The sequence below is a fragment of the Muscardinus avellanarius genome (assembly GCF_963383645.1).
Source record: "Muscardinus avellanarius genome assembly, chromosome: 10".
Lineage (NCBI taxonomy): Eukaryota > Metazoa > Chordata > Mammalia > Rodentia > Gliridae > Muscardinus > Muscardinus avellanarius.
This window is the reverse complement of record NC_137796.1, coordinates 99442475-99455536: the sequence shown is the minus strand read 5'-3', so window position 1 is coordinate 99455536 and position 13062 is coordinate 99442475.

Genomic DNA, 13062 nt, shown 5'->3' with positions numbered 1-13062 from the left:
CTGATCAACAAATTCAGCACAGTGTCTGGATACAAAATCAATCTTAAAAAATCAGAAGCTTTCCTGTACACCAACCATAAATCCACTGAAAAAGAAATTCAGAAAACACTCCCACTCAGGATCTCCCACAAGAAAATAAAATACCTAGGAATAAACTTGACCAAGGAGGTAAAAGATCTCTACAAAGAAAATTATAAAACACTGACAAAAGAAATCGAAGAAGATCTTAGAAGATGGAAAGACCTTCCATGTTCATGGATTGGCAGAATAAATATCATTAAAATGGCCATCCTCCCAAAAGTGATCTACAGATTTAATGCAATGCCCATTAAACTACCAAGATCATTCCTCACAGACATAGAAAAATCAGTCCTTAAATTTATCTGGAATAACAAAAAGCCCAGAATAGCCAAGATAGTTCTCAGCAACAAAAACCATGCAGGAGGAATCACAATACTTGATTTTAAACTATACTACAAAGCCATTGTAATAAAAACAGCAATGGACTGGAAAAAAAAAAGATACATAGACCAATGGAGCAGAATAGAAGACCCAGAAACAAGTCCACACACTTTCAGCCAATTGATTTTTGACAAAGGGGCCAAAAACATACACTGGAAAAAAGATAGCCTCTTCAACAAATGGTGTTGGCAAAACTGGTTAACCATATGCAGAAAATTGGATATTAATCCCACTTTTTCACCCTGTACAAAAGTCAACTCACAATGGATCAAAGACTTGGAAATTAAACCAGAGACCTTGAAGCTCCTTGAAGAGGGCATAGGTCCAACACTACAACACATAGGCTCAGACAAACATTTCCTCAACAAGACCCCAAAGGCACAACAAATTAAAAGGAGAATCAATACATGGGATTGCATGAAACTGAAGAGCTTCTGTTCAGCAAAGGAAACTATCAGTCGAGAGCCAACAAAATGGGAGAAGATTTTTGCCACCTATACCACCGATAGAGGACTAATATCTAGAATATACAGAGAACTCAAGAAACTCAACACTAAGAAAACAAAGCATCCAATAACAAAATGGGAAAATGAACTAAATAGACACTTCACAAAAAAAGAAATTCAAATGGCCAATAAATGCATGAAAAAATGCTCAACATCACTGGCAATCAGAGAGATGCAAATCAAAACTACCCTGAGATTTCACCTAACTCCAACTAGAATGGCAATCATTCAAAACACAAACAACAGATGCTGGCGAGGATGTGGAGAAGTGGGAACTCTAAGACATTGTTGGTGGGATTGCAAATTAGTGCAACCACTTTGGAAAACAGTATGGAGAATCCTCAGAAGAATGGGAACAAATCTACCATTTGATCCAGCAATACCACTGTTGGGTATCTACCCAAAAGAAAAGAAACCAAACTACCAAACTAATGCATGTGTATCTATGTTCATAGCTGCGCAATTCACCATAGCCAAACTATGGAACCAGCCAAGATGTCCATCAACAGATGAATGGATTACAAAACTGTGGGAAATGTACACAATGGAATTTTACTCAGCCATCAAAAAAACCTCAATTACATCATTTTCAGGGAAATGGATGGAACTGGAGAACATTATGCTAAGCGAGATTAGTCAGTCACAAAAAATAAAAAATCAGATGCTTTCCCTAATATGTGAGAGTTAGGGAGAAATGTGTCATAGGAGGAACTCTTGAAAAAGGAAATCCTTTAGAGGAGCAAACAAGACAATCTAAAGGAGGAGAAAGAGAGGGGAAGAGGAAAATCTCTAAAACACATAAAGTACTTAAACATATCAAAGTCAATCACTAAGCCAAGCAAGGGAGGGAGGGACGGGGAGGGAGAGAAACAAGATTTTCCATCCAAAAGACAACTAAGATTAGTTATCTGTGGAGATTCATTATTTATGTTAGTCTTTTACCTATCTAAATTGTATTGTTTGCTTTTATTGTTGTTAATTTTTAGGATTTCTAGTTGGAATATTAATATACCTTCGGATATAGCATTTGGAAATATTTTATCCCATTCTATCAGTAACTTTTAACTCTGTTCACATTGTCTTTGGATATACAATTATTTTTTAACTTTTTAGGGAGTTTGTTTACCCTTCTGTTGCCTGTGCCATTGAAATCATATCCAAGAAATCACTCCCAATTTCAATGTCGTGAGGTTTATGACCCAGATTTTCTTCTAAAAGTTTATAGTCTTAAGAATTATATTTAGGTCTTTTATCTATTTTGAGTTAATATTTGTATATGGGATTAGGTAAGAGTCCAATTTTATTCTTTTTCATGTAATTTTAATTTTTCAACAATATTTAGTTAAAAGATTATTATTTCCACCACCAAATGTTTGTGGAAACCTTGTCAAATATAACTTGACAATATAGGGAAGAATTTAGCTCTAGGCTTTTATTTAGCTCCAATAGTTTATATATCTGCCTTTAGGACAGTACTACACTGTTTCAATTATTGTAGCTTTATATGGTTTGAAATCAGAAAATATACATCTTCTAACTTTGTTCTTTTTCGAGATCGTTTTGGGTATCTAGAATCCATATTCCATATTAGGATAGATTTTTTTCTGAAAAATAAATATATAAATATATGATAGTTTCACCTAAAAAAAAGAAAAGAAATATTATCTGGTAAGAAAGAAAGCAAAAAGAAATATTTAAATGCTATCTTTATGTTATCAAAAGCTTGGTATCAGACAAATGAAACTGTTATGTGAGATTATCATTTTTAATTTTGGATAAATTGCTATAATACTAGATGTCAACCACTAAGTCAAGCATGGGAAGGAGGGATGGGGAGGGTATGGGGTGGGGATTAGGTGGGGGTTGACTGGCGATGTGTGCATGTATGTCTACAAAAGTTTTCTTTGTATCCCACTATGATGTATGAATACAGTGCACCAATAAAAAATTAAAAAAAAAGAAAATGTAGATTCTCCTACTGAGACATATTCACTTACAAGACCTGGGGTGAGTACCAGGAATCTTCATGTTCATAAAGTTCCCTATAGGGTAAAGTTAAGAATTTTTATTCCACTTTGTTTTGAGTGGGGAGTGAGAGGGAAGGGGCAGAAATAGACTGGGCACTTTCTCTGGCCCACATCTAACCTAATCATTTTCTAAACATTTTTTTTATGTTATCCTTACAACTGCTATCATTAGCACCATTGTACAGGTAAGAAAACCAAGATTAACCAGAGAGTTTCAGGTCCCCAGGAATGCCCCCTCAGTCAGCACATTAATAGTAATTTGCAAATACAGGTCTTGATTTACAAATCCAGATTAACTAATCAAGATTTTTTATAAAATATGTATTTCCAGCCTTACCTTGAAATCATAGAATTGAAACCTGAATATTGAACCCAGTATCTGTTTTTTTTTTTTTACCAAGTATCATCCAATGTGGTTTCTGATGCAAAGATAGGCTTTTACCCTTCATTTTTGTAACTACAGGGATGTTATTCAGATAGTGAACACCCACAAGGTCAGCTAAATTGATTAAATGTTGAAATGTACCTGTTCTCCCAAGTGTTGGAGCTCCTCTCCCTCCTATACCACTCACCCATGGCCTCCTGTGGTCCAGAAAATACCATTATTTTCCCAATATCTGTCTCTGGAAGTGTGTGGCTGGGGCTCTGTTCTGGCTGCTGGCTTTGTATGTACATGCTATAAGGTCATAGAATGGAGTGTGAACTCCAGGATAAAGCCTGTTTGTTCTTAAATTGAGTCTTCTGTTTTCTATGCTTTGTGGAAGGGAGAAAGTTTTCCCTCCAGCTCCAAGGGCTGGGTGCTTGGGATTATCCAATCCCCTCCCTTAACTCTCAGGACCCTTCCAATAGATTCATAGCTTCAGGAACTCTCACTCTGCTTAGAAAAGCTATGTTGAACCCAGCAAACTATTCTCCATAGGGAGAAAATCAGCTGTGTCTGCTAGAGCTCTGGGATTTGCCAGAGTGTTGGAGCCATTGTTTATTATAATTTGTAGGTATCCACGTCATACCTATTGTAAAGAATTTCAGACATCACCCTGAATGGAAACACCTCTCTCACATTTGATTATCCACATTGGAAGACAGAAACAATGACTTGCATGACTTTATATTGCCAAGAAGGCCCCAGACACATTAGTTTTGTTTCATTTTTAAAATCCTGGTTGTGTGGTTTTAGTTTTCATGTATGTTGTAAGGGGGGGGCAAAACAAAAGTGGACATAGTCAGGGCAGGACCCAGAGCTGATTCCTGGAAGCTGAACTTGAGAGGTCTGGGACAGAAGGAGTGCTCTGAGCTTTGAGAAACACTAGATGCAGCATTGTGGCAAAAATAGAAAATGGGGTACCCAGCAGACACAGTCCCTCAAAGAGACATTTGCTCAGTGTTAGGTGAGTGAACATAACAAGGGTATTGCAATCGGGCTCATTTTTCACGTAATCTAAAGAGAAGACAGGGACCCACGGTGGGAGTGTGTCACTTTCAATCCCTCTGTAGCCACATCACATAGAAAGGACATTAAATTCTCAGGAAGGATCCCATTAGGCCAAATAAATGTCACAGTAGCCAAACATTATTGGCTCCCTGACTTTCACAGATACTTTAGAGACAGTTATTTCCTTAGTTTGAGAAATCATAGCCAGGTATTTTTCAATGGAAATGAGTTTCACAACCACTAACATGTTTGAGCAAAAGAAATATTTTGACACGCCATTCCACCATTCCAATAATAGATAATGCAGAATTATCTCACAGGTAAACCAGCAATGTGGAAGAATTTGCTTCATCACAGAAAGGCTGTCTTCCCCCCCTACCCTTGCCTTCTCATGCTGGAACGTCTTTATCATCTCCCAAGCTGCTATCTGTTTTTTCGGAAAAGTAATAAGAAATTTAGGATAATAGATTGCAAATGCATTTGTGGTGGGGAGCTGCATCCGTGCACCACTGGCAGGCCCAGCACTTGCTTGGCACCAGGTCAAGTTCACTGATCAGGGTGTCATGGAAGAATCTAAGGATGTCTAAGTAATTAACCCCTGATTATGGCAAAATAAGATTTATAATAGAGGAGAACATGCCAGCTCTGCATTTGGGAGACATAGAGCAGAAATCAAAAGTAGAATGGTAACCAAGCCAATGCAGAGCATGAGAAAGAATGAGAAATCAGGGCAGAATGAAAACCCCTGACCTGAGTATCCCATGATGCTCAGCAGTAGTATTTACAAGTTGAAGTCAACTCTAAAAAATCTCCCAGCCCAGTCATCATTCAGTATGAATTCCTGACTCTCCCAGAGCTTCCAAGTGGGAAATTAATGCAACATCACTCATTGCAGGAGTGATTCCCAAGGCAGCTTGGGGTGGGTACTGGCAGCCTTCAGTCCCCAAGGAAAAGCAGCTCTGGTAGAGAATGGTGTTGGCTCCCTACACCTCCTATTCTTCTATTTTGGATATCCACTCCTCAGTTGAATAAAATAAGGCCATAAAACTTTATTGGCAAGAAAGCCTTTCCATTCCTTGTTGCAGAAATGAGCTCAGTTATTTTTTATTCTCTTTCCACAGCAGCAGGCTGTTGCTAGAGAATGAAGTCTCAGGGTTTGTTGATAGCCTAGAAATGACTTGAAGAAGTTTCTCAACAAGGAACTATCCCTAAGTATCCAGAGAAACTGATGGCAGAGACACTAACTAAAGATTAAAAATATACATTCGCCAAGGATTCTGCTGTTGTTCTATTTCTAGTCCCCTCAAAATGTCATAGCTTTAAAGCCGGGCATGGTGTCACACATTTGTAATCCCAGTATTTGGGAGGCTGAGACAGGAGGATCAGCTACTTAGTGAGGCTCACAGCAACTTAGTGAGATCCTGTATCTAAATAAAATATAAAAAATAGGTCTGGTAGTGTATCCCAGAGGTGGAAATCCCCTGGGTTCCATCTCAGTACCACCAAAAACAAATGCCATGGCTTTATATCACGGAATAAACAAAACAGTTTTTTTTTAAATTTTTTATTGGTGCACTGTATTCATACATCATAGTGGGATACAAACTGTTGTAGACATACATGCACACATCGCCCAGTCAGCCCCCACCCGATCCCCACCCCATTCTCTCCCCATCCCTCCCTCCCATGCTTGGCTTAGTGGTTGACATCTAGTATTATAGCAATTTATCCAAAATTAAAAATGATAATCTCACATAACAGTTTCATTTGTCTGATACCAAGCTTTTGATGACTTAAAGATAACATTTCAATATTTCTTTTTACTTTCTTTCTTACCAGATAATATTTCTTTTCTTTTTTTTAGGTGAAACTATCATATATTTATATATTTATTTTTCAGAAAAAAAAATCTATCCTAATATGGAATATGGATTCTAGATACCCAAAACGATCTTGAAAAAGAACAAAGCTAGAAGATATATATTTTCTGATTTCAAAACATATAAAGCTACAATAATTGAAACAGTGTAGTACTATTCTAAAGGAAGATATATAAACCATTGGAGTTAAATAAAAGCCTAGAGCTAAATTCTTCCCTATATTGTCAAGTTATTTTTGACAAGGTTTCCACGAACATTTGGTGGTGGAAATAATAATCTTTTAACTAAATATTGTTGAAAAATACTAATTACATGGAAAAGAATAAAGGTGGACCCTTACCTAACACCATATACAAATATTAACTCAAAATAGATAAAAGACCTAAATATAAATCTTAACTATAAACTTTTAGAAGAAAATCTGACTCATTAAACCTCACAACATTGAAATTGGCAGTGATTTCTTGGATATGATTTCAATGGCACAGGCAACAGAAGAGTATACAAACTCCCTAAAAAATAAAAAAGATATTGTATATCCAAAGACAATGTAAAAAGAGTTAACAGTTACTAATAGAATGGGATAAAATATTTCCAAATGCTATATCTGAAGGTATATTAATATTCCAACTAGAAATCCTAAAAATTAACAACAATAAAGGCAAACAATACTATTTAGAGATAGGTAAAAGACTAACATAAGTAATGAATCTCCACAGATAACCAATCTTAATTGTCTGTTGGATGGAAAATCTTGTTTCTCTGGTTCTGGTGTGTGTTACCTATTTCTTCTTTGTAGTTAATGTCTTTGAGTATTTTCTCTAGCGCTGGTTTTGAACACATAAATTCCTTCAGTTTCTGTTTGTCATGGAAGCTTCTTATTTCTCCATCTAATTTGATGGATAGTTTTGCTGGGTAGGAAATTTTTGGCTGGAAGTTGTTTTCTTTCAGAATTGGGAATATGTTACTCCAAGCCCTTCTGGCTCTCATGACTTGGTTTGGGAAGTCTGGAGTGATTCTAATTGGTTTGCCTCTGAATGTCACTTGGCCCTTTGCTTTTGTTGCCTTTAAGTTTCTCTGCTTGGCTTCCACATTGGTCATTTTGACAATTATGTGGCGTGGGGATCCTCTTCTCTGATCCTGTCTAAAGGGAGTTCTATAAGTTTCCTGGACCTGTGTATCAACCTCTTGCTCTATGTTTGGAAAATTTTCTGCTATTACTTCCTTGAAGAGATTATTGATCCCTTTGGTTTCACCTTCTTTCCCTCCTCTATTCCAATTATTCTTAGGTTAGCTCTCTTAAAATGGGCCCATATTTCTTCAATATCAGATTCCTGCTCTTGGATATTTTTTCCTAGATTAGAAACTATGCATTCATTTTTGGATTGCTCATCTTCTAAGAGCGAGATTCTGTTCTCCATGTGGTCTAATCGGTTGTTTGTGCTTTGAATTGAGGCCTTTACTTCATTAATTGCATCTTTTATCTCTTTTTGGCTCTCTCTGAGTTCTTTTCGAAGCACCTCTATTATTTCTACAGTTATTTTCCTGATTTGATCTTCTAGAAATCTCTGATTTTCAGTTTTATCGGGTTCTGATGTTGTGGGGTTGTGGGCATTCATTGCTCCAGTATTATTCCTCTTTCCCATGATTTCGGAAGTTTGTGCCTTCTCTGGGTTCTTCCCTTGGGTCACTATGACTTCACTTAAGGTGTTCTGGATCTCGAGTCAGTAGTATCTCAGACCCCACTACTCCTTTACTGGGTTGTATCACAGAGTCTCCGACCCAGAGAGTCGATAGAGGCTGCTTTAGACTGTGGGGGGTGCCAGGTTGCACGTTCTCCTATGGTGTGATATCTCTGCCACCGCCCCTCCCCCACTGGATCAAGTCCCAGGGAGTACAGTACTGGGATTTCTCTTCTGTGGCCCGCAATTTGACTCACTGTTCTTGAGTTTAGAAGGTCTGAGTTCAAATCCCACCTCCATCCCTTCTCACTGAATGATGTTGGGTAAATTTCTTACTAGGTATAAATCTCACCTGGGAAATGAGGGTGACCATTTCTAACAAAGGATGCTCTGGAGTCCTTAGGATAGAGGAAAGAAGAATGGGATTCTCCCTAGGCTGCCTTTCATGTGTTACCTGCCCCTGAAATAATTGTGAAAATATCCAGAACCCACAAAGCCCCTAAGGATAAGAAGCTTGTAAACTTCCAACACATACTAGAAAGGGATATTATAAGAGATGAAGAGTAGATAGACATCATGTAGCCCCACCCAGAGCTGCAGTGTTTCTCTCTCTGCTAGAACTTAATTCAGCAACAAGCCTGGCCCTAATTCCCTTTTAACTCTAAAGCAAAGGCGTTCATGTATGTCAAAAGATGTGCACACATTCCAGAGAAGCTAAAAAAAAAAAAACTATAAAACTCCCCATCTGGGCACAGTTGGCCTGGATGTCCTAACATCTTGTCATCATTATCGTGACTATTATTAACATTATGATTGCTAAAGAAATCAACATAGGCCACCCCCAAATACACTCCTTTACCATATTTCAGGCTGGCTGCCCGGAGGGGCTGCAGATGCAGGGATAGCTCTGAAAAGCTGTTCTTGGGGGGCAGGGAGTTTGTATTTATACAGAAGTAAACAGCAGACAGAAAGATACTTTCTTTGAAGCCCCTTATCTCCCTTATCCAGAGCCACCCTGAGACTGTCACAAGATGTCACTGATTTTTCTGAAGCCTATTACTTGCGAGACTTTATCTGCATAATAAGGCAATCTTTGTGCATGACATCTTTTTCTTCCCCTTTGTTCCATGACTTTTATAGCCTCCTTCCTCAACAGCCTTGAGCCCCTATTTTCTTCTGCTACTTAAATGCTCTTTAAACTTCAATCCTGTGTTCTTTTCTTTGGGTCTCATAATTTTTGTGTGGATCCCATGTTTCTGAACATGGGAATTAATGAATGTGTATGCTTTTTCTCTTCTTGATCTGCCTAGAGTAAGTTTATTTCATTGTCTAAAATTATAAAAATTTCAGAGGGAAAATATGAAATATGCCTGCACCTGGCCTTTGGCTGAAGATTGCTACCAAGATTTTAAATTAAGAATGATGTTGAGACCCTCAGGAAAAGTTACATCCTTCAAAACTGAATACAAAATGAGCACCAACATATTTTATATCGGGGTACTAAATTTATAAGAGCAATTTCTAGACCAAGATAGCAATATGCTGATTAAAGGGAAGAGTTTAAAATTGAGATCTCTTTATACCTGGCTACACATTAGAAACACTTGGAAAGCTTTTTTAAAAAAATGATATCCAGGCACCCAATCCTTTTGGTATCCTGATTTAATTGGCCCATGGTGAGTCCCATGAAACCGTGATATCAGAGCTTTTAAGATGATTCCAACCTGTGGTCAGGGTTGAGACCTACTTCTCTGAAATAGTTTCTTTATGGTTTGTGGAAAGCGCTAGATATAGATATCTAAGTTGCCCCTTCCAGCTGATACCTGATGACAGCCAACTTGAGTACCTGAAGGCCAGGGGAATATCAGATGTGGCTGCAGATTGAGAGAGCCAACTGCAGGTGGAAAATGTCAAAGTTCATGTAGCTCAGGAGGCTGCAGATACAGATTCCCAGAGCCAGTGTTGTCTAGCAGAGATCCTGCTTCAGATTGAACCCAGGGGAATTCTACTTATTAACTTCACCTTCAGCCCTATTTTATTTTATTTTGAAAAATGGTCTCACCGAGTTGCTCAGTGCCTTGCTAAATTGCTGCGGTTGATCTTGAACCTTCAGTTCTCCTGACTCAGCCTCCCAAGTACTGAAACTGAGCATGGTTTTGATATATGAATCTCCAGTGATTCTTCCCACTGAATTATCTTAGAAATAGCCATGGCCCATCTGCCTCCATCCATCAAGCTGAAGAAAAACCCCACCCCTTCCCCCATCATCTGTCACTACCTTTTTCTCATACACCTGCTCAGCTCTATGGTGTCTTCTCTGTGTTCTTACTCCAGTACCCTTTCTTCTCTAGGCAGACCCTTATACCACTGAAAAGAAAACAAAGCTTTCATCTTTAAGGCCAGCTGTGTATTCAGTTCTTGGCTATACTTATTTCCCCCCTGAGCAAATTATTAGAAACTCACCCTTCCTGCTGCAGACTGCCGGCTCACAGTGCTCTGAGACTTTGCCTTTGGGCTTAGCCGTGCAAGCTGCTGTGGCCCCAGAGAGACTGACAGGTGCAATGTGAGTACAGACTTGAAATATGCTTGTGGGATGTCACTTGTGTTTGTCATTGCTGTGACATAAAGTGTTCTGTGGAAGTTGTGATGAGATTAGATGTCTCTGTGCATGAATGACTCAGAGTCAAAATTATTATTAGAGATACAGGGAGGCTGGGGAGAAGGCAGAGATCTCCTCTCCTTCAACTAGCATCTTGCTTTAATTGAGGGTTTTAACCAAAACATTGTAAAAATTATTAAGTATAGGATCCAGCAAAGCCATCAAGGGATGAATTAGGATAGGGAAGAGTAAACAATTCTGGGAAATATCAGGGTCCAGCTGCTTATTGGACCCATTTGGTTCTTTAGAACTTGCTTGAGTCTAAACAAATTTCTACTTGAGTGGGCAGTCTGTGACCCTCCTAAGCCAGACTGAGGTGACCTACAAAGCTGGGAATTAAGAAGGCTTTAGACAATAAACTTGCCCTGGCCTGATGGTCCCAAAAGGACAAGAGACATGTAGAGTCAACCGAAACCCTGCTTGCAGCTTGGAACCCTGAAGCCTAGACCCCAGAGCCCAGCCAACTCATGAATACATAAATCAGAAGTAAGTGCTCAGACCAGGGCTGTGGCTCTGTGGTAGATGCTTGTCTAATATGTGTAGCCCTGGATTCCATGCCCAGCACCACTAAGAAAAGGAAAGGCTTGAATGATACTGAGTTTGAGCACATGGCTTGATTACAGAGCAGTATTTTAGTAAAAACTACTTAGTGCTACAAAGGTATTTTCTCTGAGTGCCTAAACTTTAACAGTAAGGCTTTTCTTAATTTGTGTGTGTGTGTGTGTGTGTGTGTGTGTGTGTGTGTGTGTGTGTGTGTTACTAAAGATTGAACCACTTAGGGACGTTCTATTTCTGAGCTACACTCCCCAATCTTTTTTTTTTTTTTTTGGTGGTACTGGGGTTCCTGGAAACCCTCCTACCTCTAGGATACACTCCCAGACCTATTTTATATATTTGGAAACAGGGTTTCTTAAGCCAGCAAAGCTGGCTTGAAACCAGCGCGATCCTCCTGTCTCTGCCTCCCAAGCATGGAGATTACAAGTGTGTACCACCACGCCCAGCTCCCCAATCTTTTTAGAATTATTTTTTCTTTGTTTGTGAAAAGGGTCTCACTAGGCTACTGAGAGTCTTGATAAGTTGCTGAGGCTGTCCTTGAACCTGCAGTCCTCCTGTCTCAGCCCCCCAGGTACGGGATTACAGGTGTGCATCACCATGCCTGGCTTTGTTTTCTTAATTTGATACGTAAAAATCATTCTTGGATGCTTCTCGTCATCCTCCATTCCAATCTGGTGTCTTTGACCCACCCACTCCACTGTTCAAATCCAGGATGTGTTCAAATCCTTCCAGCCTCTGATCCTTGGCTAGCGATGGCCTTGCCCTGTGAACCTGGTGCTTTCTGCTGCCTCTCTGATTCCTCCTCCTGCCTCCCTCCAGCATGAGCTACACCTGGTCTCTGCTCGCCTTTGCTTGCATTGCTTAAGCATCCTTTGAGCAAAGTAGGACTCCCAGAGATTTTACCTGCACACATTCATTTCTGTGAATGGGTCAGGGATATTACCATTTCCCCAACTTTCTCCTAAGCACATGGAGTGGGAAAAGAGCAGTATAAACGTCCTGGATAAAGCATAGATTCAGGAGCCAAGATGCATGACATTGGACAAGCATTTCCAGTTCTTTCCTGGTAAACTGGGAGGCTCATGGGTACCTCCTGGAACAGTTTTAAGGACTAATCATGAGAACCACACAACAACAGAGCTTGGCATCCAGAAAATTCGACGTAAGTTTTTGCTATTATTATTATTGTTCACCTCCCTCAACCCATTGTCTTCTATATCTGTCTCAACATCTTATTCTGGGACCATAGAAAATATGTAAATATTCAACCAAGAGAGTTTTTGCTTAGAGAAATTCATTGTAAGAAAAATTCTCCCTGAAATGTAGGTGTTGGCTTAATACTTCAGCGTCAGGCTTCTCAATTAAATTCTGCACATTCTTATAATATATGATTCTGTGCTAGCAAGTTCTAGAAGACATGGAATAAATAAATATGGCACTGCTTTCTAGAATGTTCATTTTGCTCGATGCTTAGATATTAGAAACACTATTTTTATTGACTAGAGGTAAAGTTTTCTATCTTTTTTAGCTTGAGGAGAATTTCTCTTATGGGAAAAAAAATCACTTATGTTAACCCAAGGGCTTGATTAGTCTTAGAATTCAAAGTGAAGCCCCTGATAAAGATGCCAATAAAAACATAAAATTTAAGCATATCTTTGGTTTCAGGAGACATAAGACCCAACTTAAAATGGCCTTAAAAACAGAGGATTTGTTCATTGTTGTACTTAAAAACCTGGAAGATCTGGTTTCAATTGAAGTTTCATCTTGTAAATCAAATGTTCTTACCAAAGATCCAGCTTGTCATCACACTCTTTGCTTCCTAAGGTGTTTGACTTCATCCTCGATTCTGGTGGATTTCT